Here is an 11,496-nt window from a genome sequence, read left to right as displayed (position 1 = left end):
AAGACGTAATCAAAGAAATCCTAAATAACTAGTACCCGACAACGGCGCCAAAAACTTGGTGTGTAAAAACCGATTACTAGGCAAGTGTACCCGTTGTCAGAGTAATATTATGAAAAATAGAGTACCAAGTATCATATCCACAGGGACTGTTATTAAGAATTACTTCCTTAATTACGTAATTGTTAATGAATATGAGAAATAAATTTTTGTTGATAAAATTACTAAAAATAGAAGAATAATAAATTAAAAGGAACAGATTTCTTATGATAATAAATTATAGAAAAGTATGACTAAAGGTATTCAAGGGGAAAAGGCGAGTATCTAGACTATAAATCCTCCTAAGTGTCCAAATAACTAAAATTCTTCTTCAACTACTTAGTTCCAAACCCTTATCGCTGCAGGAAATTCTGAATTAAATCAATATCTTTCTTAAGGATAATGATTCCTAACCCTCGGTTGATCAATCGGAATCTCTTCCTTAATTAATACCCTTAGGTTGCATTAAGTTCATTATGAATTCCATAATTAGGGTTAATCCTAAGTCTTTCTATCTCTAGAAATACATTCAAGTCCTTTTAATTGAGCAATGTTAATTTAATGTAAGAATTTTACTCAAATTCAAACAAGAAAACAAGATGGAAGACAATTGATACTACTCAATTAAACTCAAGAGAAAAGAACATGAAATAGCATTAGAAGAATTCCAGAAAATTTGGTCAATTAGGATTCATTACGTCTAGATACTCAAAGGAAAATTAGAACCTAAACATCTTCAAACTAAAATTACAAAAGAGATGAATAAAAGTGCTTGATCCCTTCCTCCACCCGTCTCTGAGTCTTTTTTTTCTCCTCAAAACCGTGTCCCCTAGGTTTCTATGCCAAGTTCCCTTTTATATGAGTGGCCCAAGGGCTCATCTTCTTGTAGAAATTTAAATTCTGACGCACGTTAAAAGTACACGGCCATGTGTACTTTGGCCGTGTACATCTTTGGACTCTAAAAATTGCACTTCACAGCTTTCTTGAAAAGTACACGGCCATGTACTTTGGCTGTGTACATCTTTGGTCTCTAAAAATTGTACTTCATAGCTTTGTTGAAAAGTACACGCCCATGTATTTTGACCGTGTACATCTCTGATTTTGATGATACACTTCAATTGACGCGACTAGTGAGATACACGCTCATATAAACGGGCGTGTACTTGCCCATGTATATCTCTAGTTCTTTGTGTGTTTCAATTCCCAATATCTTTTAAGATCTTTTTTTTTCTGAAATATGAATAAAATGAAATTAATAATAGTAAATTTTCTCAATGAATAGCTTAAAACTCTCAATTATCATTCATGAATTACAATGTAGGATCAAGTATAGAAAGCATTTATCAATGTCTCTCCTTTGTGAAAAAGAAATTACTGTATTAGGATGTGATGCGAGAGGGGTGCTACGATGACATAGGGGATACTTAGAGTTTGAGATTCACACAAAGTTCTATGAATGACCTTGACATATGGCTCTGATTGTGAGTCTCTTTGTGATGCTTTTTCATCCGTACTTACTCTTGAGACATATTTTGATAATGGAGCTAGTTGCAATGGTTAGAGGTTCAAGTCCCTACAATGATATAAATATTTGGCTAGCTAGTGAAACTGTCAACAACTTCTGAAGATGAGAAATGGATCTCAGAGTTGCATAAGTATGATAAATGATTTTAGGCCAAACCAAGAGTTAACATATACATAAGTTCCATGCATCATGGTCTTGAATCAAAGAAGTATGATATGTGTGCTTATAAATATCATTTTTTATATGATGTTGACTAATTCAATTTTAGATTTCCATCTATGTATTATTTCCTTTCTTTCAAATCCTAACTATTTTATGAACATTTGAAAAATCTCAACCTCTTGTTTATTTTTGTTTTTCAAATTTTAGATGTTACGTCTAGGGGCATAAGTGTACATGAGGACTATGGAAACATTTTGTTAGCATGATTACTATGCTTAGAAACACAGTTATATCAGTCGGATCATGTTTACATAAGGAGATTTCTACTCACACTTAGAACCTCATAGGTTCTATATTAGAGATCTTGGATGTGTAATTCTTTGAGATTTTACTAAATTAGTATGATACTTGTTAATGATTTAACATTTATCTTGCGAGCTAATGTGGTATGAGATGTATTAATGAGTTAAAGTTTGACAAGTTTTTTGTATCTTGAAAGGGTGTTTGCTTGAACCATTGATCAATCCACATTTTATTGGATTTTTACTTGTCATTTTAGTGTTCCTTAATAGAAAAAGTAGACTTATGAAGTGTAAATAACATAAAAACATTATTTTGGTCAAATATCATAGGTTTCTTAATTTTTGGTTAATTTACATTGAATTACATAGATATAATTTGCAATTTTGATCATTTGAATAATTGTGCAGGAATTTCTAGGCTTATTCCATGAATTTTTAGCCTTTGAGAATTTTTGAGTTGAAAGTGATCACTTTCAAAAGTGAAAGTGGACACTACAGCAAGCTAGATCCAGAGGGCAGACCAAAGTGATCACTTTCAGAGTGATAGTGGACACTACAAAGACCCTAGTTTGCTAGATGACCTACGCGTAGACACTCTGGTTCCATAGTGAACACTCGAGAGAAAGCCAATTTCACCCAGACCTGCACGTGTTTACTCTTGTAAACAATAGTAATCACTATGCTCGCGCTTAGTTGCTCTTGTAAACGATAGTAATTACTATGCTCGAGAGTGTTTACTGTCGTGAACGAGAGTAACTACTCTGAAGGCATCAACCTTTCTATATATAGATTTTTACCATTTAGGGTGAGAGAACTTTTACAAAACCTTTTCCTTTAGATTTTTTAGGGTTTTAGGATACTATTGGGAGAGCCTAGGGTGGCCTTAGGTGATAGCCAAGGGTCCAACCTAGGGTTTGATTTCTATTTTCTCCTTACTTCTCTTTGATTTTTGCATTGATGTTATTGATTTCTCTTCACTTTCATTTTGTAATTGTGACACTCATCCTTATGGAGGGGTAATTTTCTTGTAATCTCTAGTGAGTTCATATGGATTCTTGAATTCCTAGGTTTTGAATGTTAATATAATTCCTTTTTTTTCATGAATTTCTTCTTCCTAATCTCTTGAATTGAATTAATGGTTGAATGAGGGAGACATTACTTAATTAACCCTAATTTCTTTTAATTAGATTCTAAACTTGAATTGCTTAATTCTAGGTTTATTTCTAAGGTTGCGTAATCTTGAGATGAGAGATTGGAGTTCATTTAATTGCTTAATTCGTATGGAAATATAAAGTTGATTTTTGTTTGTTAAATTAACCTAATTCTGGAAGGAGAGGAAGAGTATTAAATCTTGAGAGGAATAGGGATAGAATCTACATAAATGAACTAGGGATTACCACTTTTTATTGATTGAACTTTATAATTTTGTTTCTTACTTTTTACATTGATCTTGAAATCACAAAACCTCCTTGTTTACTTGCTTTTTGAATACACTGCACACCATATGTTTCATATTTGGTTACTCATCCAATGATTCATGGGAGACGATCTAGGTTAGCACCCTAGTATTACATTAATTTCTGTTTATATTTTGATGAGGATTCGCGACAAATCTTTCGTTCATCAACCATACATATGATAGACTATGTGAGAATGATTTACTAAGATAAAAGTAGGAATTAACTTAAATTTTGTGGAACAATTTTATGTTTTTGGGTATTTCTATTGTAAGAAAGAGTTTGTTATGCTCACAACTCATAATATTAACAATGATTTAAAGTATCGTAAAAGGGTAATCACACTTTTTGTAGTTGAAAATCATAATGTTGAAACATTAGGGTAGGTAGGAATCATGTCAAAGAAATTTTACAAGATTAGGGACTTGAGAATGTCTCTCCAATCACTATTGATAATGTCTCAACAAATAATATGGCTATGGAATTGTAACACCTTAAATTTAACTTCAATTAAATAATAATTTCGCAAATTGAATAACCAAATTTTCATAAAAGATTTCGAAATAAGTGAAGGATTACAAGTTAATATCAAATTATTGCTACAAGACTAGTTCAATTACAAGGTTTTCAAAATAAATTCTAAGTCCTATAGCAGTCTATTCGTCCCTTCACTGAGCTCGGTACTGATCGTCTTGATTACCTGAAAAATGAATGTAAGGGTGAGTACTCTACACTACCTAAAAACACACAATAAATGTAGAGTCTCACTCCAGAACATTCCAATACATTAAACAAACACAATCACCAGCAGCATTTCACATCCATAAGTATAATTCATAAATCCATACATATGCACGCCAGTCACATTTACTGCAGCACTGTGATCACAGATTTACACCATGATGGTCGCCGGTTACCTCCGCCTCACGGATACCACGTGGGCAGTCACAGGTCGCTCAACAAAGGTAATGGTCAGAGATCTAGTCAGGAAGAGAGTGTGTGGCCCGTGGTGCACCCGTTCCACAGTCGGTGTCACCACCACTTCCTCTTCCCCAAGGTATTTCCACTGTCCTCATCTCCCACACCCCTAGTGTATCGTTGAACCATTCACAGCACATTACAACGGCGCTAACACACTCATTCACACATATTTTATTCACGCATGCAATAATCATGCTTACACACGGCACACAGCCCACATTGCATTCAAACACGGCACTAGGCTCACCTTCATTTTACATTACACGGCACATAGCCAATATTCATCTATATTACACCATATTTACAAACAATCCACATTCATCAAGTTCGGGTCAACACATATAATGTTCACACATCACGACACATGGTCCACATTACATTTCTCAGCAATTTCCTACCCACTAACTCAGCCACAACACAATATTAAGCAAAATAACAACAATTCATGCACAAAAGAGTATAATAGAGTTCCCCCTTTACCTTAGATTGAAGGCCTACACTTGGATTCGACCACGGATGTGCTCCCTACACAGATTGCGGCCTAAAACGCATGGAAGAACTCCATGAGAACCCCAAGAAACTGAGAAATAGAGAATTAGGGATGAGAAATAGAACCCTAACCATTAAAACTCACCTCCAAGCATTCCCCACACGAATTTAACCTTCAATTAAGCTCTCGAACAGCTTTACAGGCAATTAATCGGTGAAATAGGGCTTTGGAGAATGAGAGGATTGAAGGGAGAGGGAGAAATAACTCTCCCCGAACCCTAACCCTCTTTAAATCCTTTTCTAGTCGCGACACTCTCTCTACAGCGAGGTCGTTGTAGCGACATGCCCTCTCGCTACAGCGAAAAAATCAGAGAAAATTGCACTCTAGTTTTTGCAGAATCTCGCTACAACGAGGCCCTTTCGCTACAGTGAGACTGCACCCAGAAATGCACCCCAAATTGTCGTTTTGTTGCTACAGTGAGACGTCTCTCGCTCCAGCGAGACGACAACAGTTCTGGTCCTTTCTCCCAGGGCCCTCTCGCGAGAACAGCCCAATATCATGCCCTACATTTAGGCACTTAGCCCATTTCAGCCTTATCTAGTCATGCATACACACACACACACACATATATATATATACACACATCCACAACATACACATATGTACATATATTCATACTCATTACACACAAAACACCATCATCACACATCCAAGGCAAATTTTCAACATCCCTTTTACACTTATACACATATATATGCGTTTAGATTTCCAATCTTTTTCACCTGCTCATGAGCCAATTACTAATAATAAGAAATACCACATGTGATTTATCACTTCAACTAGAACTTTCTTAGGGGACGAACCCACAGAGTTCACATTCATTACCTGCATGCATTGAAGAACCAATTTCCTGCCTATTTGATTCCATCCAACTAAAAACAAAAGATAACTGATAATATAAATTGGTCATATAAATAATCCTGTAATTATCCAAAGTAATCACAAATTATCCAAGAATCTTAAAACACAATCCACGACTATTAGAGTACCAAGACAAAGTACATTACACCTAAGCTACCAAAATAAAATATAAAGTATTGAATTATCCACTATACAACAAGTGGAGTCTTCTAGCAGCGAACAACAAAAAGAATGACTGTTTAGCAGTCATGACTCCTTGGAAGGGTTCTTCTCTATTGCCTCAGTATCTAAAGGATTCTTCTCAAATTGAGCTCAATGTGGGGAATAAGATGAAGAGAGGTCATCCTCAAGATCTGTGAATACTAAAAAAAAGTCCAACACCACAACATAATTCAACAAAGAAAAGAAGGAGTGAGATATATTTTCAAGTAAGTATCCTTCAGAAAAGAAACAAAACAAAGTAAGTACGAGCATATATCACATTAATACCATTGTAACTTTTACAATCTAACAAAATACAAGTCTAATTACATGATGCATGATTAATGCAAATGATAACTCTTGGTTTGGCAAAATCTCATTTTGATGCTTATGCGACTCTGGATCCATAACAATCCTATTGTTCAGAAGTTGTTGAAAGTTTTACTAGCCAGCCTACATTTCGCATGTATGGTGGGGACTCGAACCTCTACCGATTGATCTAGCTCGACCAACAAGATAAGCCTCAGGAGAAAGTCAAGATAAAGGAGCATTGCATAGAGAATCCCAGTCAGAGTTTCGAGGCCTAGGACACCCATAGAGTTATTGGTAAGTCACCCAATTCCATTAAATCTCCTAGACGTTAAGGTCCTCCCTATCTTTCACTAACAATAATTATAAAATAACCTCATGACTTCCTTCACAAGGGAGTGAGAATTCACACACATTTTCCTTCTAAATAGTCATGCACACTTTTGAAGTTTCACTCCCTTAATCACGCACATAGGCACTGGCCAAATTTAAGATTTCACGTTAATCAACTATTCAGAACCATATATATAGAGAATTGGCAAGTACTTATACTCGTGCCTCAACGCACTTTCTCTAAGTGTTCCGAGCTCACTAGCTTCATCTCTTTCCTTGAGTTCCAATCATTACCCGGCTAGAGTTACACTACCCATTTACTTTCAAAAAGAAAGAAAACAAAGTTTTCACAAAGGTTTACTTTTAGTCATTAAATTTAATTACTGAACTCAAGGTCGAAGCTGAAACCATGGCCAAACTCTTTAGTGCGCATATACTTACATACCAATTTTATCTTAGCGTATCATCACGCATTTCCCACTCTCAAAGGACTTAAGTTCACAAATGGTGTTCACTCAGCCTGCATATGCCTATATGCATACTTTTGGTGCTTTACACAATCAACATATGCACCAAACCATATATTTTTAAAGAGTACAACACACAAGATAACTTGTTCAAATACACCAGGTATACATACTCATATTGGGCATTTCAATAAAGCATTTTGTTTCATTGATTTTTTATTTTTGACAAGCTTTGAGTAAATTGTTCACTTAAAATAATTCATAATTTTCACAAAATAATATTTACTCAAACATTAAGTGTAAAATAATTCTCAACCAAAGATCGAGATTCGTCAAAATCAAAATATACTCATAATTATATTTTAAAACATTAAAAGTCTCAAGTAAATATTCAAAAATGTCAACACATAATTCAAACACCACATATCTCCTAATACATGTGTTCTAGACCTCAGAGTTAAGAGACCAACCCTCTTTGATTTATTTCCTTTCTTATTGTTTACTAGAAATACCTCCTCCCCCTTACCTTGGTGAGTGAGATAGTCCGCAAGTTCTTTTTCTTGGACTTCCCGGTGTCAAAATTTGCAGTTTCTTAGTTCGTTGCATTTCTCATTCAGAGAGAAGTCTATCAGAATCCTTTGAGCCAAAATGGCCAAGAGCTAGTATTTTTAAAAATTCAGAAATGGTCATGCACTTATTGCAGAAAACAAGAAAACTTCAAATTTGCACAATGTTTGTAAAATTAAGTGTAATGGATTTAAACAAAGTCCAAATCACGATCCATAAATTTTTTTAGAAAGCTAAGATCCTAAGGGTCAAAAACTACTTTCAAAAATTAAGTTTTCATGCATAGAAAAGTGTAGAAAAATCAAACTTCATTGCTATTCATGCAGGTTTTTCAACTTTTCACCATTTTTGTAATTCATTTCATAAGGTATTCAAACTAAGTCCAAAATTAACGTAAAAATATGCATTAGAAAGCTATTTTCATGTATTTTATGAAAATCAACTTTTTGGGTTGAAACAACTCTGTATAGAGGGTGTAAAATTTATTTATTTATACTATTTTTGCAAAAAACATAAAAATGAAGGTGTTCACATATTCTACACGATTGAGAGCAAACGATGTTGGATTTGAGCTCAAGATATACTGTTGGAAAGGTAATTATGCAATGAATACATAGGGGCATTACATGTTAGGTTTGAAGAGAACAAAAATGAGAGAAATAGTTTCCTTTGCTGCTGAAGCACTAAAAACATAGAACAAGGACATATCTCACAATTTTCACTATAACTTGTGATTTTGATGTCCGTTTTGAGTAAAACCAATTGCATTTGAAAAAACATTTCACTGCACAATCTAAATATGCAGAGGTTAGGCTAAAAAAAATACATTCAGATGGTCAAAATTGACATACACAGTGGCTAGATGCAGAAAGCTCCAAACATGAAGGGAAAGTGTTCAAGGTTTTTGGATGTAGAAGGGTGGTGGTTTCCAGCCCAAAGTTGTTGAAAAATGAAGAGGAAAGGTGGCAGGGATGAGAAAAACGAAGAGTGTGAGAGAGATAGCTTACAGAAAGGGAAAAGAATGCATAACTTGGTTTTGCCACCTACATTATGCATGTCCATAAGCAAGAAGGTGGAATTGCCACCTATGTTTTGCATGCAAGGCATTATGGTCATTTCACATATTTAAAAATCTGAAAAATAAAATTTTCTAAGTTTTGAACCTAGGTCCTCCAAGTCTAGGGTAAGACTAACCTATACACCACTACACCACCTTTGTTGGTGTAAGAAATTTGGAAATCAATTATACTTAAGGAATTGTATATATTTCAAAGTATTAGAAAATTTCATCTTTCAAAAATATATCAAACATGCATTTAAAGACGAATTATTTTAACGAAATAAATATTTTTATCTCAAAACTTCTTTAACCAAAATCTTGAAATTTTGTAAAATACATTCATTACTTTTGAAACAGATAAAATCGTACTAACACACATGAACATAGAAGGAGTAAAAATTAGGATGTTACATATATCATTTTTACTCTCTTTTTATTTAATGTATTTGCCTTATTCCTACTTTTTGTTAAAATACTAATTGCATCACATATTTATCTTTTTTATTTTTCTAAATCTTACCAAAAAATAAGAGGGAGAAAATCAATATAAAAGCAATTTAGAGGGAGGGGAAGGACTAGTATTTGTATCTAGAGCAATAACTATATCTCTATAGTTGCACCAACAACTACATCATAACCATAGCATACTGGAAGTGTTGATATGAAATGACTTTTTTTTTTTTTTAGCACATAATTCACTTCCCTTTTTGGTTAGGTTTTAACTAATCTATCTATTTTATTACATTTTAATTTTTATGGCTTAAGTTTTTTTTTAACAATTGACTCATTATTCATTTTTGTTTTATGACAAACTAGTAGTCATCTAACACCTAACTCATGTCTTGTTAATTTCAATTTACTAGTATCTTTTATAGGTGATTTATTTTCTTTTTCTTTTTATTCATATCCATTAAAAATTAATTTATGGTAACATGTATTGATATTCTTTACATACAAGATTAAAAATTATGAAATAATTGAATTTATTTTAGATCTCAATGTGTCAAATAGAACATAAACATCATTTCTCATTTGAGTTAGTGATTTTTATATTATCTATTTATTGTTCTGTTTGTTTTAATTTTTTGTGTTATATACATATATATATATATATATATATATATATTATATAATGGTTAATAACCAAATAAGTTAAAAATTTAGATAAATTGAATATGTGATTATTGACACTTTGGATAGATTGTATGCATTAGAAATTTAGACAAGTTACAAACATTAGAACAAAAAAATTACTCACGGTATATCTGTTTGCATAACAATTTTATAAATTTAATTTTAAATATTAGTTTCACACTTTTTTCAACATAAAATTTTAATAAAAAAGTCAAAATAACTTAGACAGTATTTAAACATATTGAGAATATTACCATTATTTAGTTGTAGCCTAAAATTTTCATTTGGCTTAAAAAATGCACCTAACCTGAGTTGAGCCGTTTTATCTGAATCCACCCAAACCAAGCCTAACATTTGTGCAAAATCAGACCTAACTTTTACTACATAAGTGACGACCGATTTGTTCTATTTTGACCCAAACCCGCCCATTGATTTCATAAAATGTAAATTCATGTGTAAGAACCATTCCTTGTGTAAATAATTAAAAAAAAGTGAGCTATTCTTCTGGGTTTTTTTTTATTATTATTGTTATTTACAATGAGATAAGAATACGATATCAGCGTTATTGTTGCTCTAACAATATCAGATTTCAAGCATGAAGTCAGTTTCTACGAAGTAATACATAAAATAAGTGATTTTGCTTTTATTGATTGAGAATTTAATAAATCCACAATAAATTACACTTATAAAAAAATAAGCTTTTAAATTCACTCTTATATTTGGTATAATCTAACATGCCAAAATTAAAAATAAAAACAAAACACAAATAACAACAATCTTTCTTAAATTAAAAAAAGTTTAAGTTTATAAATTAAAATTAATTTTATCATTTTATTCTCTTTAATTTAAATTTTATCTACCTGATCTCGAATAGAACAATAATTTAAGAATTGGAAATTATTTACTTACCGCAATAATCTTAACATTAAAGATTTTAAATGATTTAACAGGGACTGCGCGAGCACAGTGCCCTCTACCACAAATTTTGACGTACATGCTCCGCTCAGGAGATGTTAGGCAAACGCACCTTCGAATGTGCAATGAAAGTCGTTGACCTAGGTCATGAGCCTACTTGATCACTCGTTGACCCCGTCCAAGTATGTACATTTAACATTTACTTTTACTTTTCATTTTATCTGTTGTGTTCCACTGTCTCCTACAACAACGCAATCGATGTGGGATGACATTTTTTTTTTCAAAATGCAAAATACAGTACCACTAAACTGACTACAAGCCTTTAAGAAGGGGTTTAATTTGTTGTAAAAAAAGCTCTACTCACATCAATAATTTCTTTGCCTCGAAATTATTTTAGCAAATGACTTTTAGTCCCAATAAAATTGGCAGTTTCTTTAAAATTTAAGCTAAGCTGGTGTTCTTGACCCTGCACGTTTTGTAGGGCTCTGAATTATCTTGAAGTCATTGAAATTGGTTTTTTTTTCCCCCTAAATTTTAAACTAATTATTGGCATCATTCATTTGTTACTGTGATGCTAATATGTTTTAGTTTCATGAGGTGACAAAATATATCCAATGTAATCACTAGCACCCATAC

General features: G+C 32.9%; 1 non-coding gene across 1 annotated transcript; it reads right to left on the bottom strand.

The window, feature by feature from the left end:
- Nucleotides 1-10,891: 10,891 nt before the first annotated feature.
- Nucleotides 10,892-11,050, bottom strand: LOC113873977. The gene has a single exon (XR_003506041.1). It is a non-coding gene; the product is annotated as a U1 spliceosomal RNA (small nuclear RNA).
- Nucleotides 11,051-11,496: the final 446 nt, after the last annotated feature.

Source organism: Abrus precatorius, unplaced genomic scaffold (assembly GCF_003935025.1).
Source record: "Abrus precatorius isolate BTA unplaced genomic scaffold, Abrus_2018 Scaffold7, whole genome shotgun sequence".
Lineage (NCBI taxonomy): Eukaryota > Viridiplantae > Streptophyta > Magnoliopsida > Fabales > Fabaceae > Abrus > Abrus precatorius.
Note: the sequence above shows the minus strand (reverse complement) of the source record. Positions and strands in the feature narration are given on the sequence as shown.